We start from the raw sequence: 16,227 nt of genomic DNA, 5'->3' as shown, positions 1-16,227 counted from the left end.
AGCAGGTCCGCTCGCACCGGGCATGTCCTCCCTGGGAAGGACCGTGAGTCTCTACTGGGAGCTGAGCTGAACACTGGGCAGGGAGACACTACCAGAGCCCGGCTTTGCTGTTTGTGGTTCTGATGTTCAGGGGTGACTTCTGTCTTTTAACTTAAGGAGTTTTAAGGCCACCTGGGTTTGTGTTTCCAGTGCTGAGGTGAAGTCCAACCGCAGGGCCCTCTACCCACCGAGGGAACACGCTCCGAGTGTCGGTGAGAGGCAGTGTCTCCTTTTGGCACCACAAAGTTGACGTTAAAGTGAGAAATGCTCTCCCGGCTGCTAGTTCTGGACGCCCTTCTCCCGCATGGCAGCCGGCGGCGCGTCCACGCTCACGGCGATGACGAGACCGTCGCTGTCTTCCGTCTTGACCCGCTTCAGCTCCGGCTGCTCCGCTGGGTCGCTGTTCTGGCGCTTGGTGGGCAGGGAGGCGGAGGCTGAGGCATGTGTTGCCAGCATGTGCAGGGGACTCGCTGCTGCATTGTTCACCTGGCCGTGGACAGCGGTGGGGATTGGCCCCACGTGAGTCCCATTTTGTGTTACAGTTTTTATTGGAAGCTGGTGCTGACCTAGAGGTGCCTGCTGCCCTATGGTGACCGTCTGGACAGGGGTGGTCTGTGACGTCTGAATGATCTGGCCAGCAGCACCTAATGTGGCATGGCTAATCGCAGGAATAGGTTCTACTTTCACTTTTACTTCTCTGTGGTCTCCATTCTCTTGTGGCTCCGCCTTCGGGGGGGGGCAGCACAGCTGCCTGAGTGACCACAGCCTGCCCTGCGACGGTGTATGTGTTTGCTGGGGCCAGTCCAGCCACGCTGGTGACGGACACCCCTGGGATCTGGTGGACGACATGAACCGTCTGCACCGCAGGCTGCTGGGAAGTTGAGGTGGTCACAGGGGCGGCGACAGCATATGTGACAGGCTTGATCGTCGGTGGCAGTGGTCGCTGCACGGCGATTAAGACGGGCTGACTAGACAGAGGTGAGCCTGGTGCACTCTGGGCAAATCGTGCCTCCTGGGTGACAGCGAGTTTGGGCCGAGAGGCACCAGGCTCGGGCTCCAGAGGGACTGGTGAACCTTCCCGGGACAGGCTCTCAGGGGTCTGGGCACCACTGGAGTGAGCAGACAGCACTCCAGCATGATTGGGAGAGGCTGGAGCACTTCTAGACGAGAGCGGTCCCAGAGGGGTTCTAAAGCAAGGCATGCCCCTAGGCCGTCTTTTCCTAAAAGCCTGCTCTATTAATTTGCTTTCAGAGGCAGGATCTATCCTCCAGAATGAGCCTTTGCCTGGTTCTTCCTGGGAACGTGGTACTTTGATGAAATAACGATTCAGAGAGAGATTGTGGCGAATTGAATTCTGCCAGCCCTTGTCCGCAGTCCTGTAGTAAGGATAGTTTTTTGTGATGCGCGTATAAATTCCATTTAGGGTGAGTTGTTTATCAGGAGCCATTGTAATTGCTTGTACGATTAATTGTGCATAGGAATAAGGTGGCTTTGAATCATCCTTTGGACTGTCTCCACCTGAAGCTTCCTTCTCGTTTTCTGGCTGTGAGTTGTCGGCCATTAAATTGAGGTCAGATGGTATCACACGGCCCATTTTGTACCCTGAAGACCCTGCTCCCCGGGGGCTAGAAGGACAGGAGTTTGCAGCACTGATGGTTCCTGTGGGCGAGGGGAGGGGGCTGATGAGGTGGTCCATGGTGTCTGGAACGTTGATGGTCAGCGGTGAGACGTGAGCCTGCACAGGCTTCACTGGGGACTCGGGCGCCTCCTGTTTCTCCCTCTTCTCGCTGGACAGGGCAGTGAACGTGATCTTGATGTTTGTGCTCGGAAACCTGAACGTGCACACGCGCGGCAGCTGCAGCGGCGGCGCTCCGCGCCTTTGGAACACCCCGTCCACGAACACGCCATTCTTGCCGAGGCAGCGCAGGTAGAAGTCGCCGCCCGCGTAGGGCCCGGGCTGCGCCGATGGCTCCGGGGCCGCCCCGCCATGGCCGCCGCCGCCCGGGGGCGTGAAGATCTCGAGGTGACGCCGCGAGATGAAGCTCGAGTGGCCCATGCTCACGTCCACTGAGCCCTGCGACGAGCTGCGCCCGATGGTCACCGAGCACTTCTTCATCAGGTACTCGAACTCGCGGCCTTCGAGGCGCGCCACGGCCCTGCCGCCCGCGCCCCCGCCCCCGCCGCCCGCGGGAGGGCCCCCTCACCTCCCACCTCCCGCGCCCGGGAGCGCCGCGGCTGCCGCCATGGGCGTGCGAGGGCCCAGGCCACCTTCCGCCGCCGCCACAGAGCTGAGGGCTGAGCGAGGCCGCCGGCCTGCGAGCAACAAGGGGCCGCGAGGGGTGGGACTCGCGCGGCGCGCCGCGGGCCCTAGAAGGTGTTTAATACATATTTCTTGAGTGCAGAAAAAAGGGCTTAGGAAAAAACTATAGTCAAAAGCATTGAAAGAAGGAGCAGAAGATGAGCCTATAATGGCTGTTAGAAAATAGTGCCAAGATATACAGGAAGAAAACCATTCATGAACGATATCAGAGAATCCCAGAGAAAGAATATTTTAAAAAGAATAAGATAAGCCAAGCTAAATACTGTTAAGGTATCATCAAGATACAGACTAAGAAGCATCCATTGGGTTTAGTGGCACATAGGTCATTGTTATTCTCAGTAAAAGAATGTGATGTGATGTGATGTAGAGGGCAGAAGCCAGACTGAAATGGGTATATAAATAGGAAGTAAGAAAATGAGGTTGAGGGACACAACCATTCTGAAAGAAAATGTATAGTAGCTTAAGCAATAAGTGAACTGAGGATAGAGTAGAAGGTTATATATGACAAAAAAAGGAGGATCAAGGAAAGAGGATTTCAGTAGGGTTATAGAACATTGACAAAGTAGGACACTAAAGTCTGAGCAAACTATTTAGAATTATGTATTAAAGAGAATGTTAGGAGAGAATGTTTTTTGTTTGTTTGAAAGAAAGAAAAGTTTTTAATAGAAAGAATATCTAACTCAGTAACAGATAACCTGGAGTTTAGTTCCAGACCACTAACCTAGGCCACTGCTTTTCTAAATCTCAATTTCTTCATCTGAAAATGATTGAATTGAATTCCTTTTAATAGCTCTTTTAAATTCTGAAGGTCTTTGGAGCTTATAGGGAGTATTTCCTACAAGTGTTTAGGGCTTCCCAGGTGTCACCGCAGTAAAGAATGCACCTGCCGAAGCCAGCGCAGGAGACACAAGAGATGTGGGTTCAATCCCTGGGTTGGGAAGATCCCCTGGAGGAGGAAATGGCAACCCACTCCAGTGTTCTTGCCTTGGAAATCCCAACCTGACAGAGGAGCCTGTCAGGTTGCAGTCCATGGGGTTGAAAAGAGTCAGATCTGATAAAGTATGTGTGCACACATGTTCATGGCTTGGTAATGTGGGTCACTGTACCAGAAGAGACCTAGGTTTGATACAATAATAAAGGGCTTTTGGTCACCTTAAATAATGATCAGAAGGAACTGTAGCATGATTTGATGGGGTAAGACGTGAAGAAATGCAAATTTCTCTTATTCCATTATTAGATATTGGAAGCAAGCAGCGATGTGCTCTTATTGTTGATATCTCCCAACTTCTGTTTTGTAAAGTTTATGTTCACTTGCAGAATATAGATTCAGTGGTAAGAAATACTTAATAATAAGTAAGACACTATGTTTGAAAATATTTAAGAAAGAGTTATATAATAAACAGTTTTTTGTAGTAATTACAAATTTCAAATTTCTGGTAATTAAAATATATATAATTACTATAAAATCATTACTACAGATTCAATATTATGGTTTTAGTCCTTTTATCATCATCTTTAGAGTAAAAAGTAAGAAATCACTGCAATATATTGAAAGTTTACTTAAAATTATACAAGATACTGACAAATTGCTTAATAATGTTGCCCAAATTTTAATTGTAGAATTACAGTAAATATTTTTCAGTGGGAATGGAGAGATTAATTTTGCTAAGAGAACTGTAGGGTTTGTTTTATTAGTTAGCACAATGGTTATATAACAAATACTTTGCTAGATAATAAATATGTGCCTTCTATTGTGGGTTCAAGGATATACTGACTTCATTGCATCTGAAAGTTAGTTGCAACTTACGAGGAAATACTAAAGAAATTATAAAACATTGTTTAATTACCTTCATAGGGACTTGATTATATATGTTTTTATGGTCTATTCAAATAGATTTTGAAGAAAAAATGATAATGTTACTAAGATACCATTATTTATTTATTGTATTAGCTTTTTTCCTTTTTTTAAACTTTTTATTTTGTATTGGGGTATAGCTGATTAACAATGTTGTGATAGTTTCAGGTGAATAGCAAAGGGACTCAGCGATACATACACATGTATCCTTTCTCCCCTAAACTCCCCTCCCATCCAGGCTGCCACATAACATTAAGCAGAGTTCCCTATGCTATACAGTAGGTCCTTGTTGGTTATCCATTTTAAATATAGCAGTGTGTACATATCAGTCCCAAATTCCCTAAATATCCGTGCCCCCATCTTCCCATGGTAACTATAAGATCATTCTCTGAGTCTGTTTCTCTTTTGTAAGTAAGTTCATTTGTATCATTTTTTAAGATTCTGCATATAAGCGATATCATACAATAGTTCTCTTTCTTTAACTTCACTCAGTATGACAATCTCTAGGTCCATCCATGTTACGGCAAATGGCATTATTTCATTCTTTTTAATGACTGAGTAATATTCCATTTTTTATATGTACCGCATCTTTATCCGTTCTTCTGTCCATAGGCATTTAGGTTGCTCTCATGTCTTAGCTATTGTCAACAATGCTTAAATGTACATTGGGGTGCAATATCTCAGTTTCATTCAATTTTTCAATATCTATGATTTGATATTCTTTACCCAAATTCTGTCTTCAAATATTCACATATATTTGAAACTTACTTAGTCTTTGATTGGTGGCTTCTCTTGTAGCTCAGTTGGTAAAGAAATCTGCCTGCAATGCAGGAGACCTGGGTTCGATTCCTGGGTTGGGAAGATCCCCTGGAGGAGGAAATGGCAACCCATTCCAGTATTCTTGCCTGGAGAATCCCATGAACAGAGGAACCTGGAGGGCTACAGTCCATGGGGTCGCAAGAGTCGGACAGGACTTAGCAACTAAATCTAGTATTTGATTAGAATTTGATGTGACATAATAAAGTTTCTCTTCATGATGTGTTGAATGTAATATAGGCACCCAGAGTCATTAACTAAATTTGGTTATTTAGGGGACCTGATAATATTATGGGGATTTTAAGTTTTTGGTTTTTCTAGGTTTTGTGGTATTTTTATATTGGTTTCATCAGAATTTTATCTGCATGTAGATTAGCAGACTCATGGTTTCTATAAGGATTTCGAATTGATAATCATGTTTCATATGATCATAAGATATTCTGAGCTATTCAAGTAAAAAGTTCCATACACTTTAATTATTTTTCTGTTTTTTTTTATTTGTTTATAGACTCCTGTGCATAAGATAATTCTTAAAATAAGGATGTTCATTGCACTGGATTAAATACTAGCTCAAATTGTTTAAAAAGAAAATCAAACAGAATTCTGTGTATTTTTACATATATTTTGATAAATTAGAATACAATGTGGTTGTAAAAAGGAATAAGGCATATTTCTTTGTGTTATTATATGACATAGTAAAGAGTTAAAAGAAGTGAGACCAAAATAAACACTGTGCTGTTATTCCCCATCTGACCTCTGAGTCAGGCAAACTAAATACCCATCCCTCAGGCAGCCTCCAGACAGGGTAGAAAATTGCAAATAATTAGTCTTCTCTGCTTCCTTTGCTTTAATGGAGGGAATTAGAAACTGGGCTCCTGCTTCCTACTGACTGTGTTTCTCTGTGCTGGAATAGAATGAGGCAAGGGCCAGTAAAAATGCCAGAGTTTCCCATCATCTTGAATATGGCTTTTACTTTTTAAAATTTGTTTTAAATTGAAATATAGTTGACTTACAGTATTATGTTAGTTTCAGATGTACAACCCACTAACTTGATATTTTTAGGTTAATTTCCATACCAAGTTATTATAATAGTAACTATATTCCCTGTGCTTTACATTTTTGTAACTTATTTTATATCTAGTGGTTGGTTCTTCTTAATCCTGTTCATCTATTTTGCCTCTCTGCCCTGCTAATCACTCATTTCTTCTCTATATCTATGAGTCTGTTTCTATTTTGTTACATTTGTTCATTTGCTCTGTTCTTTAGATTCTAGTATAAGTGAAAACATACAGAAAAACTTCACTTTTTCTTGATTGGGCATTTATTTTGTTGCAACTTATAGAACATTAACTATTTTCCAAAGCTTCTATAAGGTGATTTTAACCAGCTTCTAGGGTTTTTTTTAATGATTCCATGAGAGACTGAAGGCCTATAGCTTCCTAGTTTGCTGTTTTGCTAATGCAATACCCTTAATATTTAAGGACTTATTCTCAGATTCCCTTTTAATAATATGCTTACAGCTTGTAGTTGATAAACTTTAAAAGTAAAAAATAAAGTGTTTGGCAAAAGTGATACAAATGCTGAAAATAGATACCAGACTTGCTAATGTCAATACAATAAAAATAGAACATAAGGTAAAGATGGTATTCTCTGCAGCATGAAAAAGTGATTTGTTTCAGGTGGGAGAGGGGTAGAGAGGGACAGAAAGAGAGTCAGGCAGTCCATAGTTAAAGAAAAAGGGATGTTTGACACTGTATTAATTCTTCCTGGAGACCAGCCCCACTCTTGAATTTTCTGTTGTTTCCTCACATGAATTAATCAATTCTAGATTTTTCTTAATCTGCTTTAAGTTGGTTTGCAACTAGAGTCTTGGCTCTACATATTTAAGATAAACTAGTGTCCAGTACTCTTGCCTGGAAAATCCCATGGATGGAGGAGCCTGGTAGGCCGCAGTCCATGGGGTCGCTGAGTCGGACCCGACTTGAGTGACTTCACTTTCACTTTTCACTTTCATGCATTGGAGAAGGAAATGGCAACCCACTCCAGTTTTCTTGCCTGGAGAATCCCAGGGATGGCGGAGCCTGGTGGGCTGCCATCTATGGGGTCACACAGAGTCGGACACGACTGAGGTGACTTAGCAGTAGTAATGTATGTGCAAATTCTATATAGGAAAAACAGCTTTTCTTAAACACATGTAAGTGGGCCTGAATAATGGACACACAGAGATATGTTCCTGGATAGGAGATGCCAGTTCTTCCTAAATCTAGAAATTCAGTGCAACATCTCTCAAAATTTCTAGAGAAGTATATTTTCATCACATCTTTTACTAGGAAATCACTAGAAAAACATAGCTTTATGTTTTAAAATAAGCTCCAATCTGGTGTTAATTGTGTTATGTTTGCCATATTTCTTATACAGTTGGGATTTTAAAAACTATTATGATAAAAAGCATACACAATTCAACATTTTATCAAGTGACAGGCTTAGCATGAACATTTTTTAATCTGTAGCTTATAGTATGACTTCATTGATTCATAGTTTACTATCTGTAAGTACATATAGATTTGTGTCTCTATAGTTTATTTTCTGTTATTCTAGGTTGTAAGCATTATTTATGACTGCATTTTATACCTACTGAATTTTGGCTAGACTTCCACATGAATAATGGATATTTTAACTTATATGTATTTGCAGTTTCATGAGGCATGATGTTGTTATGAAGAATTAGGATATTTCCAATGTGAAGAGAAAATGGGCCTTTGCAAATTTGATTCAGCACAAAAATACTCTTCATATTTTCTTGTATTTCCATTGGAAAAAATGTGATTGGATAGAAAAGAAGTATGATCATTATCTCATGTCTGAGGCATTTCACAGTATGGGATCTGGCTGCAAAAGGATGCAATTCATGGCTACCCTTTGTATGAGAGCTGCTTCTGAGCAGCAAGCTATCCCTGGTAAGAACGTCATCAATCAAGATTGAAAAACTGCAGGGCTTCCTGACCGGCTTAGCTTCTACTTTTAGACTTTCAGGAGAATATGTTCGAGCCTTTATCAGAATCAATTTTTCAGTCTTGGATGAATTACATAATCTATGTGGGTAAATATCAGGAGGAGTAAGGCAAAACAGCATTCCTTCTCAGTATGCATCTGTTATTTCTGGATCACTGGTGACATTTTTATTGATTATACATTCTCAAAATAACCTGTGGAATTAGAATGCTAGTAATTACTCTTTGAGAAGAAATCAATGTATATTATAAAATTGGGTGTCGAAGTGTTTGACTGTCTGTTGAAACAGATAGATGTTGGTGAATTAATATGTAGGTCTCTTTAGGAATTTTCTGCTAATGGTTTAGACTTAGATTCATTTACCTATAAAATGTGATCACACTCATCAGAATTCTTTGGTTTTCTGTCTTCATGTCACTCCTCTCAGGTGAGGAAAATGTACTAAATGTTTCAACTGTAAGCTTATATCATAAGATCTGTTAAAGCAAAGAATTCAGACAGAATTGACACCCAGGGGTCAGTATTGTAGACAAGTGAGTGCTTAAAGATGAGGCCCAGATATTATTTAATATAATCCTCTCATTATTTTATTTATATTTTAATTTTATCTGACCAATATTTCTTTCTCCTCTGAATTATTTTTTACTTATCCATTGTGTAAACTGAGATAGGTCACTTCAAGTGAATATGAAACTGTCCTGGATCCTCTAGGTGGGACCACTCTCAGGGATCAAAGAGATCAAAGCCTGGTATCCTCTTGGGGAGCCTAATATCATGCTGTTTCTTTAGCTTTCTACACACTGTTTTGATGTGATTCAATCCTCTATAATTTGTGGTACCATATAATAGTGAATGGGAGAATGATACTCCATGACACATGCATGCATTATAGAATAGCATAGAATTTTTACACTTCGATTCAGTTTAGTTGCACTTTCTACCCACATCTGTTTAGGGAAATGAATTTTGCTTGAACACAATGCTTAGCTCGATACTCTGCCAACTTCTTTTTCTTATACAGTTATTATGTATTCAAACTAGAGGTTAGCTTTTCATCTATCACTTGCCAGACTAATCTTAGAATCTCCCCTTTTGATAAGAAAGATTGCTAATTTCATGATGATGACAGGCTCTACAACCTCCAATCACAGTTCTATCCACTCCATTTCAACACTGCTGTTAGAATTACTTACATTTTACAATACTATCATTTAGCTTTTGAAGTTTTGAAGCAAAATAACTAAATTGGGGTGTTTACCTTTGTTCAGTCTATAGCTTTTTGTCTCAGCAGTTTTGGATGGTTTTGATGACAGAGCTCTAGTGTTGTTCTGGATGCAGTGCTGTTTCTTTTGCAAGCCGAAAACCAGACTCTTTGATGGTATACACTTTCATAACAACAAATGAGCCTATTCAAACTATGTTGCCTCGTACAATGCTTGCCTTCGATATTTACTAGAGTGATTGATTTAAGTGTGATTGTGCTTTCATGAAACTGATATTGTGGAAAGCCTGGCTGCTGATGGACAACATTTGAGATTGGTTGCAGGCAAACATTCTCTGACTGTATCATTATTTCCTGTGCTACTACCTGGCTGCTGGTCTAAGTCGATTACCACCTTCAAAGGTCAGCAGAAGTGATATTTTCCCTTCACAAGTACCAAAATGTAGTGAATTACTCACAGCTGCCCCAGGACAAAGAGAAGGAATAACAAAAACCTGTACATATTATTTATCGATCGCTTCATTTGCTTGGGTTTTTGCCTCAGCCTAAATGCCTAAGTATATACCTTTTTTCTTTTATCTAGTGCCTAGAAGAGAACTGTTGTGTTGTATAAATATCACTTGGTGGTGAAGAATATAGTTATTCCTCTGGAATTTGTTTGCAACAGAACAGTACACATTGTAATAAGTTAGGTGTGTCTTGGCCAATATTCCAATTATCTTGGGCTAAATCTAAAAAAAATCAGGTAAGAGAAAGGAAATTAATTTCAAAAGCCATAAATTATTTCTTCTTTTTTTTGAGTTTTATGAAAAATATTAAATTACAATGATTGTTTCCACTTCCCTGGTGTAGAAAAGTAGCTCAGGGAGTTTGATAATTTAATGAGTCTATAGTCAGCCATTCCTATTATTTAATGTATATTCTGGTTTGTGAGGCAAGAGATAGATGGGACCCTCAAGGTAAAGCAATTAGAGATTCATTCCCAATAGACTGAAACTCCAAGAATAGAACAATTAAGGGAGGAGTCTGGGCCCTGCCAAGACCAAATATCTCTCATTCCTGAAGTCAAGAGTCCTCCCTGACCACACATGCACAGAAAAGCTCCTTGATGGTCAAAGGGGAGTGGTACTAACTAACACCACCCTACCCAGACACCTTCAGTGGAATCCATCTAGGCTAGGAGATGTGTGCACACACATGGGAGGATCCAGAGATCTACCAAATATGGACTATGAACCAAGCAAATCAAAATGATTGGCTAAAGGAAAACTGGAAGAAATGCCTATATAAGTGATTTAAACTGCCAAGAAGGCACAACTCAGGGACTCTCCCTCTGAGTCTCCCTGTGTGTCTGTCCACGCGTACTGTATGCTTTTTCCTTTTAATAAATGCTTTATTTGCTTCACTACTTTCTGACTTGTGGAAATTCTTTTCTACAAAGCTGAAAGGCCAGGGACCTTGGAACTACCACTAGTCTAGTGGCTAGAATCTGGTGTTCTCACCCTCGTGATCCAGCTTCAATCACTGGCTGGGACCCCAAGCCCAGCTCCACGTTGTTGTAGGCCAAGGCCACCCAGGATCATTTGTGTTGTTACAAAATGTGTATTTTAAATGTATACATTTAATGTTTAAGTAAATGGTACTTCATTATATATCACCTTCTTATATTTGCTACCTAGGATTTTGTTTATGTGTCTGATCCATTTTTCTAAATGATGCACAGTACTCCAGGGAATATCTCTACCATAATTTTACTCTAGCAATGATTAACTCTGAGACCTCCAATTCTCTGCCATTGAAAACAATCTATCCCAACTTAAGAGCATAAGTGATCATTTTTCATAGGAATATACACTCAGGAATGAAATAGAGTCTTTGGAATACATCATTTATGACAACTTAACACAAGACAAGACTCTACACATGGACATCACCAGATGGTTAACACCGAAATCAGATTGATTATATTCTTTGCAGCCAAAGATGGAGAAGCTCTATACAGTCAGCAAGAACAAGACCAGGAGCTGACTGTGGCTCAGATCATGAACTCCTTATTACCAGATTCAGACTTAAATTGAAGAAAGTAGGGAAAACCACTAGACCATTCAGGTATGACCTAAATCAAATCCCTTTTGACTATACAGTGGAAGTGAGAAATAGATTTAAGGGACTAGATCTGATAGAGTGCCTGATAAACTATGGATGGAAGTTCGTGACATTGTATAGGAGACAGGGATCAAGATGATCCCCACAGAAAAGAAATGCAAAAAAGCAAAATGGCAGTCTGAGGAGGCCTTAAAAATAGCTGTGAAAAGAAGAGAAGTGAAAAGCAAAGGAGAAAAGGAAAGATATTCCCATTTGGATGCAGAGTTCCAAAGAATAGCAAGGACAGATAAGAAAGCCTTCCTCAGCAATCAATGCAAAGAAATAGAGGAAAACAAGAGAATGGGAAAGACTAGAGATCTCTTCAAGAAAATTAGAGATCCAAAGGGAACATTTCATGCAAAAATGGGCTCGATAAAGGACAGAAATGGTATGGACCTAACAGAAACAGAAGATATTAAGAAGAGGTGGCAAGAATATACAGAAGAACTGTACAAAAAAGATCTTCATGATCCAGATAATCAAGATAGTGTGATCACTCACCTAGAGCCAGACATCCTGGAATGTGAAGTCAAGTGGGCCTTAGAAACCACCACTACGAACAAAGCTAGTGGAGGTGATAGAATTCCAGTTGAGCTATTTCAAATCCTAGAAGATGATGCTGTGAAAGTGCTACACTCAATATGCCAGCAAATTTGGAAAACACAGCAGTGGCCACGGGACTGAAAAAGGTCAGTTTTCATTCCAATCCCAAAGAAAGGCAATGCCAAAGAATGCTCAAACTACTGCACACTTGCACTCATCTCACAGGCTAGCAAAGTAATGCTCAAAATTCTCCAAGCCAGGATTCAACAACACGTGAACCATGAAATTCCAGATGTTCAAGCTGGTTTTAGAAAATGCAGAGGAACCAGAGATCAAATTGCAAACATCCGCTGGATCTTCGAAAAAGCAAGAGAGTTCCAGGAAAACATCTATTTCTGCTTTATTGACTATGCCAAAGCCTTTGACTGTGTAGATCATAATAAACTGTGGAAAATTCTGCAAGAGATGGGAATGCCAGACCACCTGACCTGCCTCTTGATAAACCTGTATGCAGATCAGGAAGCAACAGTTAGAACTGGACATGGAACAACAGACTGGTTCCAAATAGGAAAAGGAGTACGTCAAGGCTGTATATTGTCACCCTGCTTATTTAACCTATATGCAGAGTACATCATGAGAAATACTGGGCTGGAAGAAGCACAAGCTGGAATCAAGATTGCTGGGAGAAATATCAATAACGTCAGATATGCAGATGACACCACCCTTATGGCAGAAAGTTAAGAGGAACTAAAAAGCCTCTTGATGAAAGTGAAAGAGGAGAGTGAAAAAGTTGGCTTAAAGCTGAACATTAAGGAAACTAAGATCATGGCATCTGGTCCCATCACTTCTTGGGAAATAGATGGGGAAACAGTGGAAACAGTGTCAGACTTTATTTTCTGGGGGCTCCAGAATCACTGCTGATGGTGACTGCAGCCCTGAAATTAAAAGACACTTACTCCTTGGAAGGAAAGTTACGACCAACCTAGATAGCATATTCAAAAGCAGAGACATTACTTTGCCAACAAATGTCCGTCTAGTCAAGGCTACGATTTTACCAGTAGTCACGTATCGATGTGAGATTTGTAGTGTGAAGAAAGCTGAGCACCGAAGAATTGATGCTTTTGAACTGTGGTGTTGGAGAAGACTCTTGAGAGTCCCTTGGACTGCAAGGAGATCCAAGCAGTCCATCCTAAAGGAGATCAGTCCTGGTTGTTCATTGGAGGACTGATGTTGAAGCTGAAACTCCAATACTTTGGCCACCTCATGTGAAGAGTTGACTCATTTGAAAAGACCCTGATGCTGGGAAGGATTGGGGGCAGGAGGAGAAGGGGACGACAGAGGATGAGATGGTTGGATGGCATCACCGACTCGATGGACATGGGTTTGGGTAGACTCTGGGAGTTGGTGATGGACAGGGAGGCTTGGTGTGCTGCGATTCATGGGGTTGCAAAGATTCGGACACAACTGAGTGACTGAACTGAACTGAACTGAACCCATAGAAACAAATTGCAAGTTAAAATTTTGTCAAGGATCTGCTGCTATAAAACCCTGTCTTTTAATAGTGATTGGGGCAGGTGGGGCTTCCCAGCTGGCATTGTGCTGTGTGCTGTGCTTAGTCATGCAGTCGTGTCTGAGTCTGCGACCTCATGGACTGTAGCCCGACAGGTTCCCCTGTCTTGGGATTTCCCAGGCCTAAATACTGGAGTGGGTTTCCATGCCCTACTCCAGAGAATCTTCCCAACCCTGGGATTGAACCCAGGTCTCCTGCATTGCAGATGGACTCTTTACCATCTGAGCCACCAGGTAAGCCTTATATCTATGTGTACTTTTAATTTATTACTTCTAAGTTAGGTATCACAGTTTGTGGTGGCCATTCGTCACTTTGTTGGCTCATTAAATAGTGGAGATTCTGTTGCATCAAGCTCCCTAACACCACCGGTAACAAGACAAAGGATATACTAGTACAAGTCTTTTTATGAACCTATGTGAGAATTTCTTTATGTTATATATCCAGAAATCTAATTTCTGAGTCACAGGGTGTAAATATATATGCATATACGTTTATATACATATTACATGTATGGTTAAATAGTGCTAGATTGTTTTTTAAAATATCTCCACCAGTGTACTCTCCCACTAGCAGTAATTTAGAATTTCTATGTTCCTACATCTCTGCCAATATGTGCATATATTTGGCTTTCTACATTTTTTTTTGTCTAATGGTTATTAAGTGATACCCCAGTATCACTAATTGGCATTTCTTTGATTATTAAGAACAGTGAACATTTCATAGTATTGTTGTTAGCCTTTTTGGAATTCATCCTCTCAATGTTCATAGCCTTTGCATTTTTATCTACTTATATTCCTGTCTTTTTATTGTTGAATTTTAGGAGAATCACATATATTCTAGATGTGACTCCCTTGGTACTTTTAAATATTTCAAATAAATTCTCCTGTCATCTTACTGTTTAACTTCGTTCATAGTTTCCTTCACTGAACAGAAATCAAGTGATCAGATTCATAAATTTGGCTCTATTGTACATGTTTCTGAATTGTATTGTATAAAAGGCCTTCCCCAGGCCTAGAGAATAAAAATATTTTCTTACATTTACTATGAGTAAATTTACATTTTTCATCTTCAGTGAACCTATAGTCTATCTTTTTAAGACTATTAATAGATATGGCTTAATATTCCTTACATAATCGCCTAAACTATTCATTTCCCCCCCTTTTGATTGTGGTGTTAATTTTGTCACATTATGTCGTATTCATTTTCTTATGCATATGTGAATTATCTGTGATTTCCTTAATTTTGTTCCATTGTAGTATTGGTTTAGTATGTGTTCTTATACCAGTACTACTCTGTTTATTACAATGATTCTGCAGTCTACTTAATATATCAGAAGGCAAGAATTCTTTAGTTTCTCATTTCCAAATTGATTTGCCTACTTATAAATCTCTATTTTTATATATAAATTTTAGTAATTTTTATTGTTATTAAAAACAACTATGATTTTTGTTGGTATTATACCTTATAGATTAATTTAGCAAAAAAATAATATTTTTAATATTGAGTCATTTCATCCAGGAGCATGGTATGCTCTTCCTTTTTTAAGATTATTTCAGACCTAGTATATCCTAATTCCTAGATATTTTATAAATTGTTACTGCTAATATGAACTATACCCACATGCAATTCAGTCTCTGAAAGAGAAAATTATAAAATTATACCTACCTCATAGGATTGTATTGAAAATTAGGTGTTATAAAATTCATGTTGTAAAATCATAAAATGTAAATACAGCAATATATTTAAATTCTATGGCATCACGTCTAGCCTATAGTAGGTCCCTGATAAATGGTAACTGATATTATTGTTACAAACTCTTAAAGGTATTTTAAAGATTCTCGGGTGATCCTAATATAGAGACAGATCTAGAGCAGTGGTTCTCAAACTAAACTGCATATTAGAATTATTTGGGGGAGTTTATAAACTACTGATCATGGGCCCTAACCCTAGAAATTGATTTATTTGAACTCAGAAGTAGCCTGGGTGTTGGCTTTTTAAAAATCTCTGCAATTGTATATTGCAGCCATGGTTGTGCACAACTGAGAAAATACCAAGTGTGCAAATCTGCCAAATATAATGCATTTGACTTTTTGTTGTCATTTTCTGCCCTACATGTTCAATGATAGTATTTATTAGAGATTTTGACAAATGCAACTTGATAATGATAAGACTTCTCATATAACATAAAATTGGAGAAAAATAAGGAAGATGAGCCTGTTCATTTAATTATGCATAGTGTTACAGGGATAGAATACATGGAGACAGGTTTGATTAGCAGTGCTGGAGAGCATCTGCCTGTTTACACTGTAACAGGAATTAAGGTGAGGGTGTTATGTTACTGTTGTCATCCTTGTTCTCATCATTTCGGCACTGTTTATTGAGTTTTACAGCCAGAAATTAAGAAAGTGTGTGTGTATGTGTACACTTCTCATAACAACCTTATACCTAATTTAATATTATTTAGAGATGAGTAAAAAGATATTTATGATAAATAACTTGACCATGTTTATCAGCCTAGTTAATTTCAAAACCTGGATTTAAAACCAGTTCTGCCTGACTTTAAAACATGTGTGCTTAGTTACTTTATATTGTCTAATAAAGAAATGACACTTTACTTATATTTTAGAGTCCTTTCCTTGTTGTAATCAGAAATAATCCTTCATTCTCTTGTATGTCATCTGGCTTTAAATTTGTTGCTCTTCTAG

General features: G+C 39.7%; 1 pseudogene across 1 annotated transcript; it reads right to left on the bottom strand.

Annotated features, from left to right (window-relative positions):
• Nucleotides 1–296: 296 nt before the first annotated feature.
• LOC145535911 (forkhead box protein K2 pseudogene) lies at nt 297–2,284 on the bottom strand (annotated as a pseudogene). The gene has a single exon (XR_014075531.1). The product of XR_014075531.1 is annotated as a forkhead box protein K2 pseudogene (transcript).
• Between the last annotated feature and the right edge of the window lie 13,943 nt (nt 2,285–16,227).

This window comes from Giraffa tippelskirchi, chromosome X (genome assembly GCF_054371585.1).
Source record: "Giraffa tippelskirchi isolate mGirTip1 chromosome X, T2T-mGirTip1v1.2.pri, whole genome shotgun sequence".
Lineage (NCBI taxonomy): Eukaryota > Metazoa > Chordata > Mammalia > Artiodactyla > Giraffidae > Giraffa > Giraffa tippelskirchi.
Note: the sequence above shows the minus strand (reverse complement) of the source record. Positions and strands in the feature narration are given on the sequence as shown.